The sequence below is a fragment of the Python bivittatus genome, unplaced genomic scaffold (assembly GCF_059951505.1).
Source record: "Python bivittatus isolate LINGU-HERP-01145 unplaced genomic scaffold, Pbiv_v1 ctg000020_np1212, whole genome shotgun sequence".
NCBI classification, from domain to species: Eukaryota; Metazoa; Chordata; class Lepidosauria; order Squamata; family Pythonidae; genus Python; species Python bivittatus.
The window spans coordinates 19,869,634-19,894,955 of record NW_028277030.1 but is presented as its reverse complement, the minus strand read 5'-3'; the positions used below and the strand labels follow the sequence as shown (position 1 = coordinate 19,894,955).

Sequence of the window (25,322 nt, the reverse complement as noted above, 5' to 3'; positions counted from 1 at the left end):
CTGTTTCCCGATCTAGACAACCTCAAAGGTCTGACAACCTTCTAAGTTAACTTAGAACAATATAAAGCAATGAAATACTGCTACCTATATAGGTTGTACTGAATCAGTTCTTTTCACTCTCTTTGGTGGTTTAAATCTACAATCCCCAAATCAGTTTTATGGAGGTTAGCTCCATTGAACTCAATAAAACTTTCCTTTTAGTAGCACTGTTCTGGCAAGACATTAAAAGATGATCCACATACTTAACCAGCATATATTTGCTTATTTGTTTGGGGTTATACATAGACGATCTGACCTGCTTCAGGATAGATCCTTGACTCAGAAAGTAGCATGATCTGCCTTGTGTTGCCCTGAAGGGTAGCTCTTTGTGACTTGTCTGAATTGTGGAGTGTAAATCAAAAAAATGGAACCTCTGCTTCCCATTATGTAGCATGAGAAATACACACACACATACACTAATAAATTTTTCATCAGAATAGGGTATCAAGAAATTCATAGCACTATAATTGAAGGAAGCTTGCCAAATTTCATAAAAATCACTGCAGAGGTTTTTGAGCTACATGTCTTTAAAATCTGTTTTTGCAGTGTCCATAATGTTACGATTACAAGACAGAATATAATGCAATTTGCATAGAAAATGGAGCCTATAGAGAAGAATATCTGTGGCATATTTCAGGCAGATAGGTTGAAGACATTTTGTGCAAAGGGAAGAACTGGTGGCAAGGAATAATGATGTACTTCATGAATAGATTGGAGCTGACTGTCAGGTTAGAGTGCAGAGAAAGTATAATAGATTAACTCACTCATCTGTTCCTTAAAAGGAAATGCAGTACTTAAACTAGTCAGGCAAAAGACAGCCACCAAACCACTTGTTACAACTTCTAAGTATGGGAGATAGGAAACAGCGATTCCTCTCTCACATTCTTTTCATCACCGCCCTAAAGACATGGTGATTGGACTAGCCAGTGGTAGTCTGATAGCAAAAGGTCATTCTGATGCGAAGTCAGTCGCTGCATTCCATAGTCTCTTCTCTCCCCTTCCTTTCCTTGCCAGTGAGGCATTTAAAACTGTCGGAATCACTCCGATTTTAAACAGCTTTTTCGCTCGTGGACAATCTCTGCTATTCCATCCAACACGCTGAGTTCTGAAACAACGTAGAACTGCTCCTGTCTGTGCTCCTGCACTCTGAAGATGCCGGTCACAGGTGCTGGCAAAACGTTAGGAAACAAAACTTCAAGACCACGGCTGCACAGCCCGGAAGACCCACACCAGCCATCGTATGCCGGCCGTGAAAGCCTTCGACAATACATTCAGCGTATCAAAGGTTTCATCCGAGTTGTTGAACTGGGGATAAGTCCACTTAAGGCAGACGTTTCATCTTCAGTGAGTTAAAAATAACCACACATAGCCATATTTCACAATAGATGTAGAGGTTGTACCAATGCATTTAAGCAAAATTTGACTGTGGAGACTATATGGACATATCCATGTTGTTATCTAGGCAGCATTTTCAGAAGTGATTTACCAGTAACCTTTTGCTAAAGCAGGACTAGAAATGTGGTTTCCGTGCTCCTAATCCACCACCTTAACAAAATGTATAGTCAAGCATTTTATTTAAGTCACTTATCTCTCTCTCTAATCTATTATCTATCTATCTATCTATCTATCTATCTATCTATCTATCTATCTATCTATCTATCTATCATCTCTCTCTCTCTCTAATCTATCATCTATCTTGACCCATTATCTGAAGGCCTAGCTCTCCGGAGAAATCTATAATGCTGGGAAAAGTGGAAGGAAAAACAAGAAGAGGACAAAAAGAGGCAATTACAGTGGCAATGGGTGCACTATTGAAAGACCCGAAGGACTAGATTGGGGACAGATGGTCCTAGAGAAAATCTTTCTATGTGGTTGCTAAGAGTTGGCACCACTTGATCTCTCTCTCTCTCTCTCTCTCTCTCTGTATATACATATACACACACTCTCTCACGCACACTGCCCTTCCTAAATATTTATTCCAGGAAGGTTCATACAACGTAATCTTGCAAAACTGAGCCTAAAATGTAAAGTTCATATGCTACCTTCTGTGTATCTACCCACAGTAGCTGTGACTCATGGAGATAATAGACAATCAGCTGCATCTCGTTCCTAGCCAGAATTGCAATGAGAGGTTAGTGTCCATTGACCCTCTTGACTCCTGATATGTCTGGGGCTTCCTAAGATATGTGTCCTTGCATTTGTTGCCATGGGAGGTTTAAAACCAGTGCAGGAAAGCCGCTCCCTGTATCGCACTTTATTACATTTAAGTGTATGAATAATCAGCTGTATAAATTAAAAAAAAAAAAAGTAAGCTAATTCTGCAAAGCCCTGGGATAAACCCAGGCATAGGGCCTCATGCATTCCAAACCCAACTTTGTTTATGTTGTCACTAAATTAGCTTTTGACAGCTTTTAATTAATGCTGCCATGCCTCAACAAGGCTGTCCAAATGTCCCTGGGCCCTTCCAAGCTCTCATGATTTCATACTCCTGCATTAAAGTAAGCATCCCTATATGATCCCCCTGCCCCACAAGGTCACCTGAAATTAAGAACCTTGGAATCTTAGTATTTCACAGGGATTAATCAAGTTAATTGGCATCAGATCAGATGTGTTTCTGATGTCAACACACTTTAATTTTATTAGCTGGTTTCCTAACTATTCAGCAACTTGCTATAGGAAGGGTTAAAGCTGTATCTTCTGCTGCTGAGAGGTTCGGCTCTTCCTCATTACTATGCAGCAACCAGATGACCTCTGTCTTAAGGCTAAAAACCTGTTTTACTGTCTGATTGGGTTTTATATAAAATTCTACATTATTCTAGATAAGCCATAAATTGTAATGCTATGGTAAATTATCATTCAATTAGACTTAACTTTATATCTGAAATAACCCAATATGAGAAACAGTGGAGATCCAGAAAGGTGGATGCACAGGTTAATGCACATGTTCCTTTTATAAACTTAGTTGGACATTTCATTACAGAATCAATAGACTATTACTGATGTATTTGATAATTATTTTTATTCTAGCTAATTTACTCTAGGCAGATATACCTCCTCAAGTTAAGCACTGATTTTGTCCCTGAGCTAACTAAATGTGAATCTCCTCTGTATACTGAACATTATCATTGAATCTCAAGATCACCTTACATCCATAGGACATATGGTGGTTTTCCCCAATCTGGTGTCTTCCAGATGTGTTGAACCTAGAACTTAAAGAATTCCCCTCAGTGTAAAAGAGGATCTCAGGTATGAGGAGGCTGGCTTATGGGATAGATACACTTAAAAAACATTCAAGCACAAGGGGACTATGTCAAAAGCTGGAAGAAACATCTGAGAATCTTCATATCTGCAGGTTTTCTCAGAGATAATGTTCCACTGCCAGTATCCATCCAGGAAGCCCACTGAGCCAGCTTTAGCCTTTATTGGAGGCACAGTGTGTCTATCTAGTGCTAGATATAGTGTGTTCCACTGCAAGCTTTCCTGGTTGCCTGGGGGCTCACGTTTCCTGCCTCCCAGTTTGCTGGGTCTCTAAGGTTTCATAAGACTGAGTCCTATGTTCTTGTTTTTGACCCATCCTTGAAATCAGAGCAAGAGAATCCTCATAATAACATTGTGCAAAAGGGGAAATTCTGGAAGTAGAAATTGCGAAGAAGGTTGCAAGTATTGAATTAATAAATACATGGCATGCCTTCAGCTGTCTGAATGTTCAGATTCTTAATGACATTAAAGAGATACCTGGTGTAGGGCTTGCTGAATCTCCAATAGCACAGTTTAGTAGTCTGGGAATGTTGCTGCTGTTAAAGATTTGAAGTATGTGTTTCAGATGTTATTCCCAAAAAAGTATTATTTAGATCATTTCACAACAACATTTCAGGTGGAAACTGAATTGAACTGTGCTATATGTGGCCTGGCAATGATCCAGGGATCTATTTTTCGGGACCATTTGCAGAACTCAGATGAAGAACCATAAAATTGAGGTCCCTAGAACCATTTTCGTATTTTATGACACTGGTGAGCACAATACAAGACTTAAATAATTCTTTTTTTCTTTTTTGATACTATAATCCTTTTGACATATATATGATCTTCTGAACACATGCAACAAAGAGGATTAGTTGGGTACAGCTAATATTGAACAAGTTTTCCTCACAACACATTTATCTAAATCCATCCAGTTACCTTCACTGTGTTTGCATTAATGACACAAGGTTTTGGGGCATTTGAGAGATACATATATTCTTCGATAACTAAATGCTTCCTTGAATCCAACATTTCCTTGAACCCAACAACAAAGAATGAAGGTTCCCATTGACACAAAAAAGCATTGGTTGACTTTATGAGGTGTGACCAAATCTTGAATCCCAGTCCAAATCATGCTGATCTGGAAAGCAATTTGAACCAAGATAGAAAATTAAAATCCAAACCAAATTTCAATGAATTGTGTTAATTTTTGTTCTTACATTGCTAGAATTTGCAAAATATCAATGGAGGCAAATACATACTATTCAAAAGAGACAAAAGACCAGAAAATCGCCTCACCAGCATTGAGTCACCAGCAATCAATCGCCAGCAATCATCACCCAGATAAGCAAAGGTTACCACCAGGCACACAATCAAGCAGCAAACATGCTAATCAAGGAACTACCGGATGAGCACAACAAAACCCCCACCCTTACCAGCACTGGCAAGGCAGGCCACAGTATATAAATAGAGAGCAAACCCCATCCCATTTTAGCACTGAAGATGTTACCTAGCTGGGTAATGAAACGTTTGCAAGAAAAGAACCAAGCTCAGAGAACCCCAAGGACTGCACATTTGCAAAATATATACTGATACTGAACATTCTGTGCTAATTAACCCCATTTCTGTATAATTTTTTATTTAGGTCAGGGGCTTGTTTAGTCATTTTTATTTAAGATTCCTATGCATCAGTGTTTTGTTTTTTCATCTGACATATTCTTTTTCTTCTCCTTAAATCTCTCTAGCTCAGTGGTCAAGTCTAAGAGAAGAAGATGCACTTCATGCACATTCATAGGCCAACATCATGCTTCTGCTGCTTCTGCTGCTTACCCCCAAGTTCAATTACGATGACACTATTTTTTATTTTTTATTATTTATCTGTTTTTGCTTTCATTTTCTCATTTCTGGTCATGCTGTGAAATCAGTATTTATGAATTTCAGGATTTTAGCCTTTAGAATCTTGTTCTACTTCAGTTGTATTTACCTCAGGGAGGAGAAAGTGGGATCTTCTAAAAATGTTTTTGTGATTAATTCTCAACTTCACTTTGCTGTCAGTTCTAAACTGGCTACCTTTCTCGCTGACAATCAATTGGCATACAGTGAAGCAAAAAAACGGGTCAAAAGGATTTGTGAAGTAATGGACCTAATTTCTTAAGACATTATTGACTTGGGATTTCATTCATGGCATTTTGTTTGCCGCTACCATTTATGCCCAGTAATTAGTTGGGGTACAACTGATACTGATCATGTTAAATGGACGCAAGAGAAATACAAATCTGCTCATCCAGAATCTTTGAAAGCACATTCTGGAAACTTTCTTCATATCCTCTCCCTTACAAATTAGGTGACTTCATTGGAGAGGTCTAGGAAGTGCCCCACTTAGGGGAAACAAAGAAGAACCTCCTCCACTTGAGAACTCGGTCCACGGATCCACCATGATTTTGTGCTTTTTTAAAAAAATCACTGCAACAGTTAATTGGGGGAGGGGTGTGATTTTAATTCAAACAGCATTTTATTAGGAATCTTGCCCCTCCCTCTTGTATATTTTTATTTGTGGTATTTTGATATCAGCTTTGAAGCTGATCCTCACAAGTGGTTCATGTCATATAAGCGTAAAATATAAAATCACATCATTTGCTAAAAAAAAAAAAGCCAACCATCATAAAAGACAGCAGTGGGAATCCATCGCCATAAAATAGCAGTAAAACAGAAGAGCTATAAATAACCACGTTGAGCCCAATATACTGTCATTACAACAAAGAGAAACAATTCAGCAGCACCGTTTTTTGCCCTCTCCCAGCTTCACTAAGGGACTTGTGTTTCTTTTGGAACAAATGAAAAATTGGACCAGATGGAGCCCATTTGGTACAATTTTCATTTGTTCCAAAATGAACACCATGAGTAATGAATGGCTATGAAACCATATGTGGTTTGTTACTCAGATTCAAGCTCATTCTTTACTCATTCCTAGGGGTGGATGGGAAATCATCTTTTCCTCTGTGATGGAGGAGCTGAGTTAGGAGCTCTTCCTAGAAGGTATTGTGCTATTTCCTCAAAAAGCTGCAGCCCAGTGCATTGTGGGGGGAAATAATTTCTCCCAGAATGCCCTACTAATGAACATGATTGTCAGTAACAAACTGCAGATGCTTGTAATGCATAAATGACAGCATGGATATGATTAGCTTGTTTCTTTCTTTATTACATTGTTTATGAACTGTCATTCAGGACAAGAGATGCCTATAGTCAAGAATGAAAAAGACAACACCAGGCATGGTATGAAAATACCTGAATACCTGTGTGCATATATTTATGTACACAAGACTTTCTATATATCTGTGGGTATGTGTGTTTGTATATACTTTAAAAAGAGACAGAGAGAATAATAAAATGCAAGAAGTATTAAATATCAAAATATGAAAATATGTGATAATGGGTGAAAAATGCCTCTTTTTTACTACCGTGAGCAGTAGTGAGTCTGCGCAGCCATCATTACATGCCATACAATGGCAATCTGTTGCAAGGAGGCAACCAAGTTAATTGGTTAAAGCAAAACCAAACCAAACCAAAAGGTCTTGTGGCACAGGGGTGGGCGATAGGTACCAAGGACCTGCAACACTTCCAGATGGTCCCCACTGAATCCACAAAATAGTCCAGATTTCACAGGAGAGGCACATGTCATGAGATTGGGTTGTTTTTGCATATCTCACAACATTTTTGCAGGGCTTCCAGTAAGAATGCTGAATTCTTGCAAGTTTTGATAAGAAGTGGCTTCATTTGTTTGTTTGTTTTAAGCCTGGTGCCAGAAAACATTGCTGATCCTTAGAAATGAAGCTTCAGTAAAGAAAATGTATTTTCTTAGCAGCATGATGTGAGTCAATTCACCTCCATAGTCTGAACTCTAGGCTGCCACAGAATAAACTTTATCAGATTTGTGAAGAGTGCTTTCTTCTGTTGCCAATTTTGTAAGCTGTTGGTGGCTAACCTGAATTTCCATGGTTAATTCAGCAATCCAATTGATGCTCTCTTTGATTACATTCTCCTTCACACACACATGCCAGCCATAGTTTGGTTTAATCACAGACAAAGGCCGGATATTTTTTCCCCAATCTCTTCTAAATACTCACATCCGGCTGCACATGTCACACCACAATATGCCATGTTGATGTGCGTGACATTTCCAACACAAGCATATATATTGTGTTTGTCATCAAGCTCTCTAAATTAGAAGCAAATTCTTCCCCAGTGTGATTCCCCCCCCCCATTCAGAGTAGAGAATCTGTTACACATAATTATCCAGAGGCTGCATTATACAAATGCCACTTTTTAAAGCCTGGTAGCCCCTGCTTATATTATGTCACTTGGGAAGGAGGACAACACGCCCTAGAGAAAAGTTCCGAGAAACTGGTTTGGATCAATGGCTTGACTGAGCTAGAATTTTCACCTCTGTCTTTTTGGAAAACAACAGCACAACTATGGCAATGATCCAGCTAGAAAAATTTAAATGAGGCAAGGGGTAAGACAAGGTTTTCTTTCTGCTTTCTTTGATTTTTGTTCACTTTTTGGATAAGAAGATTGGACCTGCTTAGTATGTGGATAGGAAGCCACTAGAAAATCCTAGGTTGGAAACCAGATTTGGAAGTTTTTAAAAAAATACCAAAAGAAGGTAATGGCCAACCAATTCTATATAATAACCAAGAAAACCATACAGCATGTCCATGAAGTCATCAGAAGCTACACTCAAAGGGAAGACTTCACCAGTAATAATTTAATTTTAATTTAATTTAATGTATGCAATATTGGAGAGCCAGTTTGGTCTAGTGGTTAAGGCACCAAGCTAGAAACTAGGAGACCACAAGTTGTAGTTCTGCCATAGTCACAAAGCCAGCTGGGTGACCTTTCAGCCAGAGGAAGAAGAAGGCAGGGGCAAACAACTGAAATCTTGCCAAGAAAACTGCAGGGACTAGTCCAGGCAGTTGCCAGGAATCAACACTGACTTGAAGGCAAAATGTATAAGTGAATGAATGAGTGAGTGAATGAGTGAGTGAGTGAGTGAGCAAACAAGCAGGCAAGCAGTTTAAAGGCTATTGAACTCCTGTTAACTCTGAGTAGCTTACAATTATATTACTCTAAATACTCAGGAGTCCCAGATGTTTTCCGGGGCTCATTTCATCTGGGATGCTGCCGTTAAACATTCTTGATCTCAGGAAAAAGAAGAAAGAGGGAGGAAGTACATGCTACCATTGTCTCTGATCCTATATTTGGGAAGGGGAGGAACCATAGGGGCTGCAAAAAACAAGGGATAGATTGGGCATTGTCTTCCCAGTAACCTGCATGACAGCATCAAACTAATTCTGCTTGTGTTCTTTTTTTCTCCAGTCCAAAATTCACACACAAAAGAATCTGGGGAAAAAAAGTTTGTTGCTGAAAATCAAATCAAATACATATATAAAAAAACTTTATTATGGCCAAAGGCCAGCAAACAACAAGAAGCAGACAAATACAAAAAGACAGACATGTAATTAATACAGCCCCCTTCATGGATCACTGCCTTGTCGTGGCGAAGGGGCTTGCGTAACTCAGTGAAGCCATGAGCTATACCGTGCAGGGCCACCCATGACGGACAGGTCATGACAGAGAGTTCTCACAAAATGTGGTCCACTGGAGAAGGAAATGGCAATCCACTGCAGTATCCTTGCCAAGAAAACCCCATGGACAATGTTAAAAGGCTAAAAGATATGATGCCGGAAGATGAGCCCCTCAGGTCAGAAGATGTCCAATATGCTACTGGGGAAGAGCGGAGGGCAATTCCAAGTAGCTCCAGAAAGACCGAAGCGGCTGGGCCAAAGCCGAAAGGACGTTCAGCTGTGGATGTATCTGGAAGCGAAAAGAAGGTCCGATGCTGTAAAGAACAATACTGTATAGGTACCTGGAATGTAAGATCTATGAACCAAGGCAAGCTCGGTGTGGTCAAACATGAGATGACAAGATTGAACATCGACATCTTGGGAATCAGCAAACTGAAATGGACGGGAATGGGTGAATTTAATTCGGGTGACCATTATATCTACTACTGTGGGCAAGAAACCCTTAGAAGAAATGGAGTTGCACTCATAGTCAATAAGAGAGTGGGAAAGGCAGTAATGGGGTACAACCTCAAAAACGACAGAATGATCTCAGTGCGTATCCAAGGCAAACCATTCAACATCACAGTCATCCAAGTCTATGCCCCAACCACTGATGCTGAAGAAGCTGAAGTTGACCGCTTCTATGAAGACCTACAACACCTTCTAGAACTAGCACCAAAAAAAGATGTCCTTTTCAACATAGGGGATTGGAATGCTAAAGTAGGAAGTCAAGGAGTAATCGGAATAACAGGCAAGTTTGGCCTTGGAGTACAAAATGAAGCAGGGCAAAGGCTAATAGAGTTCTGTCAAGAGAACAAGCTAGTCATAGCAAACACTCTTTTCCAACAACACAAGAGACGACTCTACACATGGACATCACCAGATGGTCAATACCGAAACCAGACTGATTATATACTTTGCAGCCAAAGATAGAGAAGCTCTATACAGACAACAAGAACAAGACTAGGAGCTGACTGTGGCTCAGATCATGAGCTTCTTACTGCAAAATTTAGGCTTAAATTGAAGAATGTAGGGAAAACCACTAGACCACTCAGGTATGACTTAGATCATATTCCTTGTGAGTACACAGTGAAGGTGATGAATAGATTTAGAGGATTAGATTTGGTAGACAGAGTGCCTGAAGAACTATGGACGGAGGTCCATAACATTGTACAGGAGGCAGCAACTAAAACCATCCCAAGGAAAAAGAAATGCAAGAAAGCAAAATGGCTGTCTGATGAGGCTTTACAAATAGCTGTGGAAAGAAGGAATGCGAAAAGCAAGGGTGAAAGGGAAAGATATAAGCAACTGAATGCAGATTTCCAGAGAATAGCAAGGAGAGATAAGAAGGCCTTCTTAAATGAACAATGCAAAGAAATCGAGGAAACAATAGAATGGGGAAGACTAGAGATCTCTACAAGAAAATTGGAGATATGAAAGGAACGTTTAGTGCAAAGATGGGCATGATAAAGGACAAAAAAGGCAGGGACCTAACAGAAGCAGAAGAGATTAAGAAGAGGTGGCAAGAATACACAGAAGAACTATACAAGAAAGATCTTAATGTCCCTGATGTCCACGCTGGTGTGATCACTGACCTTGAGCCAGACATCCTAGAGAGTGAAGTCAAGTGGGCCTTAGGAAGCATTGCTAACAACAAAGCTAGTGGAGATGACAGTATTCCAGCTGAGTTATTTAAAATACTAAAAGACGATGGTGTTAAAGTGCTGCACTCAATATGCCAGCAAGTTTGGAAAACGCAACAGTGGCCACGGGATTGGAAACAGTTTACATTCCAATTCCAAAGAAGGGCAATGCCAAAGAATGCTCAAACTATTGCACAATTGCACTCAATTCACATGCTAGCAAGGTTATGGTCAAAATCCTACAAGCTAGGTTTCAGCAATACATGAACCGAGAACTACCGGATGTACAAGCTGGGTTTCGAAGAGGCAGAGGAAGTAGAGATCAAATCGCCAACATTCGCTGGATCATGGAGGAAGCACGAGAATTCCAGAAAAATATCTACTTCTGCTTCATTGACTATGCAAAAGCCTTTGATTGTGTGGATCACAACAAACTGTGGCAAATTCTTAAAGAGATGGGAGTACCAGACCACCTTACCTGTCTCCTGAGAAATCAACTGATTGGTTCAAAATAGGGAAAGGTGTACGACAAGGCTGTATACTGTCACCCTGCTTATTTAACCTATATGCAGAGTACATCATGAGAAATGCCAGGCTGGAAGAATCACAAGCCGGAATTAAGATTGCAGGGAGAATCATCAACAACCTCAGATATGCAGACGATACCACCCTAATGGCAGAAAGTGAAGAAGAACTAAAGAGCCTCTTGATGAGGGTGAAAGAGGAGAGTGTGAAAGCTGGCTTGAAACTCAACATTAAAAAAACTAAGATCATGGCATCTGGACCCATCAATTCCTGGCAAATAGAAGGGGTAGAAATGGAAGCAGTAACAGACTTCATTTATTTGGGCTCCAAGATCACCGCAGACAGAGACTGCAGCCATGAAATTAAAAGACGCTTGCTCCTTGGGAGGAAAGCTATGGCAAGCCTAGATAGCATATTAAAAAGCAGAGACGTCACTTTGCCGACAAAGATCAGCATAGTCAAAGCTATGGTTTTTCCAGTAGTAATGTATGGCTGTGAGAGCTGGACTATAAAGAAGGCTGAGCGCCGAAGAATTGATGCCTTTGAACTGTGGTGCTGGAGAAGACTCTTGAGAGTCTCCTGGACTGCTAGGAGGTCAAACCAGTCAATCTTAAAGGAAATCAACCCTGATTGCTCATTGGAAGGATCGATAATGAAGCTCAAGCTCAGATACTTTGGTCACCTAATGCGAAAAGAGATCTCTTTGGAGAAGACCCTGATGCTGGGAAAGATTGAAGGCAAAAGGAGAAGAGGACAGCAGAGGATGAGATGGTTAGATAGCATCACTGAAGCAATGAGCATGAAACTGAGCAAACTCAGGGAGGCAGTGAAGGACAGGAAGGCCTGGCGCAATATGGTTCATGGGGTCACGAAGAGTCAGACACGACTTAACGACTAAACAACAACAAATTAATACAGCAAGAACTTAGCCTTCAGGAAGCATCATCTTCTTTTCTGTTCTCTTGAACAGAACTTGGCAGCATTATAAGCTACCTGAAAGTTCCTGTTGGCTAATAGAAAGGCTACATTATGGCAATCTGACTGCCCTGTCATTATTATTTAAAAAAGGAGAGATTAAATTTTGGCCCCAAAGTGTAAAAACACGTGTGCAATTGTTTTAACTTCCTCCATATCACAAGAGCCAGTTACAGGAGCTTTGTGATAACTCTCCTGCAGCAGTGGGCTTACATGGACATTGCAACGTGCCCATGTAAAAGCCTGCTAGAATGTGAACTAGATCAGTGTGTAAAAATGCCATGGCTCTGCCATCAAATGGGGGGGGGGGGTGTCCTAGAGAGACTGGATAACTGAGCTAAACTGAACTTCAGCTCTAAATCCAGATGTTGTGTGATCAATTATTTAGCATGATCCCATAAATTAGGTGAAGCCCCAAGATTTATTTTTTGGAAAAGAGCTTTATTCCAGCTGAATTGTAAATTGTCACTCAATTCTCAGGTGGAAGAAAGTAAGGAAGATGGTCTTGATGGAAATATGCAGGAACCGCTGACTAGGCAAAAGTGGCTGAAACATTTTTTAAGTCAAGAGAAAAGAGACAACGTGGCTCCGGCAGATGCCTCCCTAATTCACTGGAGTTTAAGAAAGGGGAGGGGGTACAGCACAATCAGACTCACAAGGTTCTGTTATTACAGCCAGTCTCAATCAAAGCAGTTCTAGCCTTCCCGAGGAGTTGATTTCCTGGTCTGGTCTACCTGGTGGAGCTGAGAGCAGCCCAGATGGAGTCCAGCTGAGTTTATGCCAATAGTTAATTGGACTTTAATCTATGGGCAGAGCATCAAATGTAACTCTGAGAAACCTAGATAATATGATCTCAAGTGGCTTGAAGTTACTCTATTGGCCAAGAGCTGTCCCAAACAGAAGTTGTGCCAAAGCTTTTGCCTGAAAGAGTTTGATGGCAACAGGCAGAAAATGATTTCCTTGCATACAGTGGAATTGCAAAATGGCTGAGGTACTCCTTTGCACAAGACTGTCAACACAAACAGCAACACAATCCTTCTGGCACTGGCTGTCAATAAAGCCACAAGACATTTTAACCTGTTAACTTGTTCAATTGTATGGGCTGCGGGTCTTTTAGATAAGACCATTCACTGATCACCAATTGTTCTTGGCAGTGCTGGGTGAGGACATTAAGTGCTCTTTTTAGATCCACCCATATTAGTGATAGGAAGCAGCAACGTTTGCATACAGCAGAATTGGGAGATGTCTGTTCACCAATTTAGGAACATGAATCTCTATGGCTTTTAAATGCTGGATCAAAGAATTAATATAGACATTGAACAAAGCTGGAGCTAACATAGAGCCCTGAAGCTGTCGAAAGTTGTACACAAACAGCAGAAGCTAAGGATAGGAATGTCAAACAATTCCATCACAGGTTCCACTGAAAAGTGAGTTTAGATACACTGCTCCCAATAGATTCAGCAATCAGACAGACACCAGCATTGCTCTGCTAGCATTTATTTTTGTCTTATCAAAAATTGGCTCAAAAAAAGTCCCTGAGAAAAAAAATCAGCTATTAAAAGTTGCATAGAAACAGTTGTAATTAGATTCTTTAAAAATGATGACATTGGAGAACTTTGTATTTAAAACCTTGAATCAGGACTTTTACATATAAAGAATTAAGGGAGGATTGCTTTGCATAAGAACTGTTTTGAGCTACATACCATCAAAAGTTAAAGAATTTAGGAGAATATGCATACAAAATCTGTCTATATTATGATACAAAATGCCTGTAAGTTTTCTATTGTTTATTTTAAAAGATCTAGCCATGGTATTCCCTGTGATGTTCTATGAAAGTGAAAGTTGGACTTTGAAGAAGGACAGGAAGGGTATTGATGCTTTTGAACTTTGGTGTTGGAAACGACTCCTGAGAATACCATGTTCAGCCAAGAAAACAAACAAATGGATCATTGAACATTGACCAGGCTCAATATCCTACTTCAGACACATTATGCAAAGACCTAGCTCTCTAGAGAAGGGTCTAATGCTAAGAAAGGTGGAAGGAAATAGAAGAAGAGGACAACCAGCAGCAAGATGGATGGACTCAGATACTGTGGTCTTGAGTGAGTGCACTGTTGGAAGATCTGAAAGACCAGGTTAGGGACAGATTGTTATGCAGAAAATCTGTCTATGTAGTGGCTAAGCATTGACAAAGACTTGATGGCACATCCTCCCTCCCTCCCTCCCTCCCTCCCTTCCAATAAAAATGGTCCACTTGCTCTGCTAACACAAACTAATGTAACTAGTTACCTTGCTAATCTATTGCCCTACTGAGTAAGGCAGATGAGATTTGTAGTGATTTGCACATCACTAATGATGCCTGGTTACACCAGATACTTGGTTATGTGAGCTAAAATCTAAGTTTGGCTTGCTTCATATCCTGTTGGGGAAGTTTTTACACTGATCTCTTCCTGTGTAAATTTTTTCTCCATTTGGGTGGACAGTAATGACATCTTTGCAATGATCCAGAGATTTCAAAACCCTTACATGGTAAGGAGATAAGGTGTTTTTCAATAATATTAGGAAAAGTATATTTAGCTCAATATGGTATTTATGAGTGCTGGGAAGAAAGCAGTATAATTCTCTTTTTCTGAGAATTCTGTTCCACCTTGTAACAGTGGTTCATACATAGTGATGTGCTGTGTGGGCAAACACCATCTATCAGTGTCCTCCTGGGGACTAGAGTTTCCTGCGCTGACTGTGACAGAGAACTATTAATATTTTCAACATCCCCTGCCATTAAAACAGAAGCACTCAGGAACAGAAGCTTTAGATTTCGATTCAGAACAGCAAAAGCATAACATATTTGCAAGAATAGTCCATGAATTAGTCCTAACAGAGAGAAGATACTCAAAGGTAAACAGCTTACCTGGTCAGATTATTACAACAGTTGGTGACCATTGGCTGAATGATTTCTGCTCACAAGATGTGAATTATTTATTTTTATTTGTTTTGTTCATTTGTATACTACTTTTTCCTGTGGTGGTAAACTTGGCAGCTCATTTTCACTCATCTCAGGTATTTATAAAATGCAAATGTTCACTATAATGTTTTTTTTCGTGGGGGGGACTCTATATGTGAGGAAGTCTTTTTTTCATGCAAACAATTGTATATGTAATGCACACACACACATACATACAGTACATACATACTGAACAATGAAGGCATGAATGCCACTGGAGAGAGCTCTCTGTGACATTCCATACCATTGATTATGGTATTCTTTAGGCTGCCTGCAAAGGTTGGAGAACAGACATACTGTTCTGCAATGCTTCCACTCCTTTCTGTGTGGGTCATTCCAATCAGTGTTGTTGGAGGAGAAGAGGTCAAGCCTTGGGCACTCTAAAGTGGGTTGCCCCATGATTCATCCCTCTCATCTGACTTGTTCAATACTACATGAAACTGCTGAGGAAGTTCATCCATTGGTATGGGGGTAGGTATAATCTATTACATCTGTACTGAGAAGGGATGAGGTGGAAGCCTTGACATAGTGCCTGGAGGCTACTGAGAAATGGATCCTAGCAAAATAGTATTACCGCTGGTACAGAAATTCTGGTTCTACGGAGATTCTATTTATGGGGTTGCACTCCCCCTGAAGGATCAGGTGCACAATCTGGAGGTTCTTCTGGATTCACAGTTCCAGAAGCAGGTGGAAGCTTTGGCTAGAAAGTCTTCAGCCAGTTTTTGCTGGTGCATCAGTCATGTTCTTTCTTGCATCAGAAGGAACTGATGTCAGTAATTAGATTGTTATAATAATTCATCTTAGGTAGAACTGTCCTTGAAGATTGTTCAGAAGCTGTAGCTGGCACAGATGTCCACTGCTCCCTTGCTGATGAGAGCTAACTGGTTCAGCAGAATAACACCTATTTTGCAGGAGCCCTGCTGTCTGCTGATAAGCTTCCAGGCCCGATTCAAAATGCTGGGGGTTACCGATAAAGCCATTGCAGGTGGGGCACTTGTTACTTTGGGGTCTGTTTTCTCAAGTAGAATCTGCCTGCTCTATCTAGTCTAGCCAGGAGAGGATGCCATGGGTACCCACTGCTTGAGAGTTCAAAGGGATGGAACCCAAAATATGACTTTCTCAGCGGCCATCCCCTTGAACAGCTTGCATTAGAGGTCAGGTTAGTCCACACTCTTTACTTTTTGATTGGGGAACGCAATCCTATTGTGTAGAGCATTTGGAAATGAAGACTTTTAGCTGAAGGACAGCAACGGATGCCCTTTAATTTAATATTTTATTATTAGGTGTTTTAATATTGCAAAGCTCTTTGAGCCTGATGAGGAGGTGGTATACAAAATAATCTACTGAAGGAAGATTAATGTATTTTAGTTTATTTATGGGAGCAAATCTGGGCATTAAATTGTTTATTTAATGCCACTGCATCCCGTGAGGATTTATGGCAATAGACAATAAAAATCAAAACCAGCAAACAGTAAATCAGCACAGTATACCCAACATCAAACCCCAACCTCATCCCAACAACTAAAGAAACCATAACTTCAGCAGTATGATTAAACTGGTCCAAGAAGATGTCTCATGATTAGATTACATTGTCAGCAGTCCCTTGTAGAACACGAGCCATGAAGCAATCTGGTCATTATTTCCTATTCCACTGGGAGGGGATGAGGGTTGGATTTCCTTTTTAAAATATAGGAGATGATGGCAAAGTCTGTGCGGCCTTTCTATATTTTTCAGAAACTTGGCACACTTTCAGCATCCTCTGAGCTCTGATGAATCGAGAATGTGTTTGCCTTGTAATATACAATGGACTAAGTTCAGCTTTTGCAGACTGTTCTTGAAGATTAGTAAGTATCCTCACAGTGTTCTGGTTCTTAATTTGTTTTCTGTCCTCTCACTCCCTGCCCCCCCCCCCCCCCCCAGTGGTTGCTGTTTGTCAAGATTGCTCATTACGCCTTCCCATGAGATTTGCAAATATTAAGCCAGGAAGAGCTCACAGAGATGGCTTTTGAAGATAGTCATAGAAATCTTTGCGGGGTGAAACCTCTTCAACCTTGGCTCTTTAGAGCTATTGTGCTGAAGTGGCTATAATACTCTTCATGCTGAGTGACCTTATCTCTCTGGCATTTTTTGGTGAAAAAAGAAAGTGGTGTTTTAATGTCATATCATGAATATGATTTCTGCCACATGTTTTGCTGTTTCACACTGTCAAGATGCCATGAGCCTCTTTTCCATTCATGTTACAAGCATTTTTTGTTTCGAAAATGAGTTTCTGCTTATCTATGTTCAAGTTATATACTGTATACTACCTGCACCATTCAAAGCATCTTTTAACATGAAAGTATCCACAAAAGAAAGAGGAATAATTTAGCAATTCAACCAAAGATAGTGTGTGCCTCTCTAATTTAAGATGAGATTTAGCAAGATACATTCATCATTGTCATATTGACTCCAATTCCATAAACTGATCATTGTCATATTGACTCTTGTCCATAAACTGATTCCATTTCTGATCAGTTGCCAGCTTTAAGGTATGCTGAGAAGATACACCTTAAAGGGCTAGATCTTCTTACCTTCACTGGATAGCTTTAATTGAATGATGCTGACAATGTCTATGGGTAATTTATATTTAAATTGTCAAAGTTTTGAAATTGTTTGATATTGCAAGTAACTCTTACAATTCAAATGAATGCACAGGAGGAAAACTTAGTAAACTATGTTCTATTTAGGCAACGCAGTTCTGAAATTACTGGGTAGAACTGAAAATTACTGTAACTTAAATAACATTTAACACCAAATTATGTACTTATAATCACTACTAAAGTGGGCATGCTTAAAGAACTCTTAAACATCAAGCACACCTTGTCATCAAATATTGTTTCTTATGTTTTAAACTTGATTTTTGTGAAATCTTTGACAGTCCACAGATTCAAAGAATAGCTCCATCCTGTCATATGTCAGGTTCTTTGAGAAAGAAACCAGGTTCAGAGATGCTTTGGGGGGTTTCAGGTGAGAATTGCATTCTGGATGATGGCAACTCCAAAGCAGCAAATTTAAACCCAGTGGCCATTTGGAAAACACAGAGGGACTGATGTGTACAAATGAACAAGCAAGCTTATGAAAATAACCACAACTTTAAGAAATTACAGAAAGAACCACTTATTTGAGATAGAGGCAGGTACTGTCTGTGACAAAAACTTTTTCTTATATCTTCTCTGGGACATTGGTTGGATAAGTATCCCTTTATATTCAGATATCTCAATTCACCAAATTAGACTGGCCACATCAGATCTGTAGATGGGAACAGTAAGAATTATTTTAACTCAGACCAGTTCCCTGAGAATGTCCATAGTGTAGAGTAAATTAAAAGATGTGTAACCTCAAGTCACTCCCAAATTTTCCACTTCACCTCCAAACAATAATTGGGCAATCACATGACATCAAATGGCCACTTGAGTTGCCACTTGTCTGGTGCTGCTGTTGCTGCTGAAGTGAGGTGATTGTCTTCTGAAGCAATGCATTGTTCTCTTGACAATCAAAAGCTTGTTGTGAATTCCATATCCAGGAGATACCAATGGCATATTCTTATAGTGACCCAGAAATGCTTGGCTAACCTCTGTGAGTCAAGACATCCTGAAAGTGTGTCAGTACATGCAGAATAACTTCTGGTTGGGGAGATATGGGAAATAATGTATTGGCTTGCAAGGTAGTCTCTAGATTAGAAGTCCTAGTTACTCCTAGAAGCTTGGAATAGAATGAACATTTTTGGGTAAAATTGGGCTTTGGTTGTGTTTGTAGGATACTAGCCAAAATGTGACAAAGCTCAATGGTACTGTCTCTTCCTGTTAGTAGGGAATACTAACTAGTCTAAACCTTCTCTATCATATTAAAAATCATTATATGAAAGGCTTGGTGGATGAAAAACCACTGGGCAGTGGTGGCCAGTAGCTATGGCTTATCTGGTGACCTCCATGACATATAAAAGACTGAGAACTGGAATGTAGGAGAAGTCAATAACGTAGTTCATGAGAAAGGAAGAAAGCAAGGAAGGAGTTTACATAACAAGGAGAAGAATTTAATAGATCTAAATGATGGTGAGTGGAGACTCACTGATGAATACATGCATGGAAGTATAGATGTACTTACGGCTTAAAGGGGACTAAAACATATGTCAGAAAATATAAATCAGTGTAATCTAAGTTTTATTTATTTACTTATTTGATTTCTATAGCTGCCCATGTCAACAAGTGACTCTGTTATAGATTTGTATGAAAATAGGAATCCCTAGGCAGAAATATGGAATATTATATTCCAGTCAACAGTGATAATTGAAGAACCAGAAAAGAATGTTATAAAAAATTGTGCAACATCCTGATTGAATGCAATGTGGTAGAAAAAAATGTTCTGCTAGCAACATGAATGGACAGATGAGAATGAGAAAAGAGAGTAAAGGAAAAGTGATCAGGCAATTTGGAGACCTAGGAACGAAGGAGAATGGTGACTCAGAAAAAAAATGTTGGTTTGAATACATGATAAGGATTATGTGATGATCCATGTATATTTATATGCAGATGATATAATGTTGCTGGCTGAGAAACCAAATTATTTGCAGGAAAAGTTAGTTTATATGAAATAACCAGGAGTGTGGCTTTCAAAAACATGGCATCAAAAACCAAGGTAGTTGTTTATGACAGGGAAAATAGAATGAACATTTGCAAGTTATATATAAATAGCAAAAAAATATAGAGAATTTGTGTACTTTTGGAGAATATTTACTAAAGATGGGGAAAGGAAGAAATGTAAGACAGGTTGTGAGCAATATCTGGTCTGCTTTGAAGAATATTTGTCAGAAAAGTAAAAATGGCTGTGTCTATTTTGTTATATGGAAGGGAGAGTGAGTTATGTCAGGAAAATCATAAAAGTTGAATGCAGTGGGAATAGGTTATCTAAGAAATGTGCAGGAAAAAACAAGAACTGATATTGAACGGCTGTGGACCGAATGCAGTTGGGTGACACATATAAATGAAGTCTGTTGAGGTGGCTTGGTCATACAGAGAGAATGAATGAGGACTGAATCACAAGATGAATATATGAAGAAAAAGTGAATGTGTTGAAATGAAGGAGAAGACCAAGAAAGTTGTGGTTGGATAAAGTTGATGGGGTCATGAAAGAGAGGCGAGCAATTTAACAAACAAAAGGCAATGTACAGATGTGAGGGAAAAATGTTTGCAAGAATAAAAAGACAGAGAGAGGTATAGTGAATGGTATGAACTAGTTTTAGCTATATTTACTTTTCTTGTTCTGTTGTCTTCAACTTCTTTGGCTTACGATTTCTTATTTCTTTTCTACACTTTGCAGGATACTGCTTAACCTGAAACGAAAAAATATAATGTGTACGTATGTATCGCAAGTCAAGATCAGGCATGGGAAACCTTTGCCCACTTAGCATTTGTGGAGCTGAAGGTTAAAATGGGTTAGGCAGTGATGCAAAGTGGCAGGCTATGTGGGGATGAAGTGGGATTTCCCATGTTTTAGGGAATAGGAGCATTTTTAGAGCTTACCCTGCAGTTTTCATGATTGTCATTATTTTTGCCAATAATGTTTAGAGGGAACTCTGGGGTATTAAAAAAAATGAATCCAGGGGGCCACACATAGCCCAGCCCTGACCATGGTTCTTCTTTTTCTGATTCATCAAAACAAGGCTTCCATTCTTAATGTTAAAACACTTGTTTATGGATCTGTGTGTAGTTACAGTGTGCGTCTGCATGCATGGGCAGACACAAAATAGCCATTGTTTTTCCTGGATTCTGATGAATATAATATCCAAATGTTTGAAGTTTCTTTCTTGCTCAAAACTCCTGAGACAATGCTAAAAGAAGCTGAAAGAGTTTCAATTAGGCAACAAATTTCTCAGAGGATTCATGTTCTGCAAAATATTTCTATTCAAAAGGAGAGCTTTGTCCTGAACAGAGTCGACCTAGCTAGCTATCCTTGCTACCCTCGATTTGGTATTAATTTATTCCTTGATCCTAATCTATTTCATCCCTAAAATGACCAGAATTGAAGCAAAATAAATTACATGGAACAAAGGGGAAAAGAGCTGCTTCAACCACCAGGCCAGGTATCTCACTGAGGAAACTGTTTTTATTGTCTTGTATAATCAATGAATAAATGCATAAAATATCAGCCTGGGGTCTTTGGAAACTTTAGTTTCTTATAGTGACTTGCTATTGAATGACAAAGTTTAATGCTCATGCCATTTTTCCCAATAGAAAAAAGAAAGACTATTTATACAAGCAAGTCTTCAACCAATGTCAATTTGGGTAAAGTTTACATCAGATAAAAGCACACCAGCCAAGGTTCACAGTTCACAGACTACCAACCCACTGGGTTGTTTCCTTTCTTTTCCTTTCTTTTCCTCCTTCTTCCTTGTCTTCCCACCTCATATCATTTGCAAGTGAGCAGTTCTGCAGTATGGAAGCTCCCAAACAACCGCTTTATTTAAGCAAGCAATTTATTTGCTCAATTAATATCTGTAATAGGGCTTTATATTGTAGGGTTTTCCACCATCCCCAGTTCTGTCAGAAATTCTTTGATGGTCAATATTCAGTACCAACTGTGCTAGGTTTGCAATGCATTTTCAGGATCTAATCACTCACATCTGCTCAGAATTAGATGCTTGCAGATCCTTTTGAATTTATGGCAGCTAATTTAATCAGACCTAGTGGGACCAGTTTCTGTAATTGTGACTTGAGAAAGTGGACAAGATGCTTGTGTGGGTAGGCCTGCACTCTACAGCCTTGCCAAACAGGTTCAGTCTAACAGACTGAGGCCAGGGATTGATCACATGAGAAATGTTCAAAATCACCTTGAAGACAGCGATGGAGCAGCCTCTCTTAAACAGTCCCTGCCAGGACCCTGAGTTTTGGGACAGGAACTTCCCAGTTCCAAATACAGCTCTCTTGGGCAAGATGCTAGAAATAGTGGTCATCAACTGTAGTTGGAAGAAGCCAAAATCCAATTTTGGTCTGGATTCAGACCTACATAAAGTATAGAAACAATCTTGATTGTTCTGATCATTGACATCTACCAGAACAGAAAAAAAAGGAGTGCTGCTGTGTTGATTCTCCTGGATTTCTCCACAGTCATTGACTACACTGATCATAGATTATTACCAGAACAGCTCAATATGTGAAATTGCAAGAATGGAGCGATTGTAACACTTAATTCTATATAGATGACACATTTAACTCTAGGTCTTCTTTCCACTTGGACCAGAGAAGGCTGTTCAGTTGTTAGAATGTTGCTTGGATGGGGGCCAGTGAGTGGAATCCAGATAAGATACACATTGTGGATAGGATGGAGAAGTGGCCTGAATGGATGAGGAACAGGTGCATGGCTTGGGGGTTCCCTTTGCATTCACTAGAAGCAGAGGTAGCCTCAGTGGGATGGAGAGACGATGTCCAGTTTTGACTAGTGTGCCAGCTATGATCCTTCTCGGATTTAGGCCAGATAGCTCCGGTTCTGAAAGCATTGAACTGGTTGCCTGTGAGCTGCCAGTCCTGAGATAGTGTGTTTACATTAACCTGCAAAGCCCTAAATAGCTTAAAGCCCTGCTACTTAAAATTGCTTCCCTCAAGATCATCCAATTCATGCATGACAACTGTCTGGGTCTATGTGTCTCAGTGATGAGTTTGCTTCTCAGTGCAATGGTGCATCTCTCAGACCTCAGTAATGGAACCTTCTCCTGACAAATGTTCAGTTCTCCCCCATCTTCTTTCAAAAAACAGTTGAAGACATGCCCATTCACCAAAGCATTTATGGGATGATTGACACCAGGACCTGACTGCCTTTTATTTTGCTTTGCTTTTTTTTTAAGGAATGTTGCTTGGATTTTTATATTTATTGTATTTAAGCAGTACTTGTGTGGTTGTGGTGGTAGTATTGAAGACTGTTTTTATTGTTCTCTTATAAACCACTTTGAAGTCTTCTGGGGGAGTGGGGGAGAAGGAGGAAGAAAATGAAAAGAAAATAAATTGTACTATGTTACAGGCAGAAATTCAGCAAGTATACTCCTCCTCCTCCTTCTTGTCTAAGCTTCCCAAAGTTATAGCAGCAATAGCAAAATCTAATTTAGCTTTTCTTTTCACTCGTGGCTTCAGTTCTCCTTATCAAATATGAATGTCATTAACTGAGCTGATGCTAAGGAAGAGAGCAGGTGCCCTTTCAGATCTCAGGCATGTTTTCTATTAACACTAGTAAGTGTTAACGTGTAGGGAATAAGAAGTACACCACGGCAACAGGAGGAAATGACATACAGTTATTTAAAGCAGCCAAACAAAAATACGAGTCTACCTTTGTCAACTCTAGATACTTTGGACACTAATTCCCCTCATCCCAGGGTCACCATCCCCAGCTACCTGGAAGTGGTTGGTTAAGGAAAGGAGATTTAGGGTTCATTTTACTGTGGATCAGATCATCATCATCATCATCATCATCATCATCATCATCATCATCATCATCATCGCAAAACAAAGTTGCAAACATTTTCCCCCCAAAGAGAAAAACGTTCTCATTGGGTGGGGGGGCTGCCCTAGCTTTTACTCCCAGTAATCTTTCCTGCAGTCTGCAGCCTCCCTGCCTTCCCACACCTTAATTAAATCAAAATGGAGCAGTTCCCTTTTCTTTTTTTCAGGTTAGGAAGCACATGGAGCAGAGAGGCTGCAGAAGGAAGGATGTGAAACAGAGAGGGGGCAAAAATCAACAGCATCTTCTGCCACCTTCCGGAAATAAAGTAAACTGGGACATCCCACCAAAAGAAATGCTAAAACACTCTAAGGACAGACTAGAGAATCAAATGCCTCTTTTACTGGGGAAGGGGACTTATGAAAGATTGGAGGATCCATTCTGATACAGTATGAGTAGGAATTATTGCCTCAGTTGAAGCCAGTGGAAAAAAGATGTACTGTGGAAAGAGAACTTCATGTGGGGGGAAGTCCCAAAATTAATAAAGCATGAAAATAAAATAATCTAAATTTATTTAGAGATGGCACCTTCTCTCCTGGGTTCTGGAAAGCTTTGAAAACCTGGGTTTGATCTCTGGCCTGGGGTTAATGTTCATTATTTGTTCAATGACCCCTATTTTGTTTTGTTGATTGTTGTCTATTAGATTATTTTAGTTTGGCCTGTCTGAGTTAATACTTTTAGCTGTTTTATGTTTTCTCTAGTTTTGTGCACCACCCAGAGTCCACTGGAGTTGGGCGGTCAATATATTTAAATTAATAATGATAATAATGATAATATGAACCTTTTGAGTTGAAATATAATGCATTGCCTCTTCTCTTGACATTTGCAAAAACTCTGCTGCTACTTCATCGATCGGCAGGAAAATCTGGAACCGGGCATTTTGGATCATTCCTTAAATTAATATAGATGATCATAAAAATGATTATGAAACAGGAATAGGGTATATTGACAGGGCTTTGTATTTCCTCCAAGGAGTGTGTGTGTGTGTGTGTGTGTGTGTGTGTGTGTGTGTCTGTCTGTCTGTCTGTCAGTCAGTCAGCTGGACACATACCAGACAACCTAAGGCGGTTAGAGTCAAGTTGTTTCCAGGTTGCATGCTATATAGCAGTTGCTAAAATCAAATGAGAGGGTTTCCCCCCCCCAAAAAATTTAATCTTTTCTTTTTAACCCAATATACAAGCCTCAAGTGGAAGTTGTCACATTTGATGAAGTACAATGAAGCCAGAGAGGAAATCTTGGGTTTCCCTTTCCAAAGGTGTATCTGTTTGCAGACCTGCATGTTCTTCTGTTAGTGCCAGTTTGCTCCCAAACACTGCCAAATAACTTTAATGGAGTACTTCAGGAGAGGGCTTAATTTTGATCTGAATCCCTTTAGGTAGCAATCAGCCAAGTTAGATAATTACACCTCCCCAGTGTAGATAAAAATATCTACCTAGACATCACCAGTCCCCCCATCCCTAACCAGTTCCCCCTCTACTCATCATCAAACACTGATATTTTTATAACTGCTTCCCCCCCCCCCCCGCTTTTGACAGGCAGGGATCTGTTGCCCTCAGAACCGCTAATAGTCCTGCAACAACAGCTATTTCAAAACCATTATAATAATTAACCACAGGAGATACTACAGGTGGAGGAGAATCATGTCGCTCTGAAACCATAATTGAATTTTTAACACTCTTAAACTGGAGTGGATTTTGAGAAAAATCAGTCCAGCAAGGAAACCTCTTCCTGTTCTTTGGTGTTCAGTCACTG

General features: G+C 39.7%; 1 long non-coding RNA gene across 1 annotated transcript; it reads left to right on the top strand.

The window, feature by feature from the left end:
- Positions 1-982: 982 nt before the first annotated feature.
- LOC112543062 (uncharacterized) lies at positions 983-7,209 on the top strand. Its single transcript, XR_003086507.2, has 3 exons — positions 983-1,383; positions 2,103-2,170; positions 5,025-7,209. It is a non-coding gene; the product is annotated as an uncharacterized LOC112543062 (long non-coding RNA).
- Positions 7,210-25,322: the final 18,113 nt, after the last annotated feature.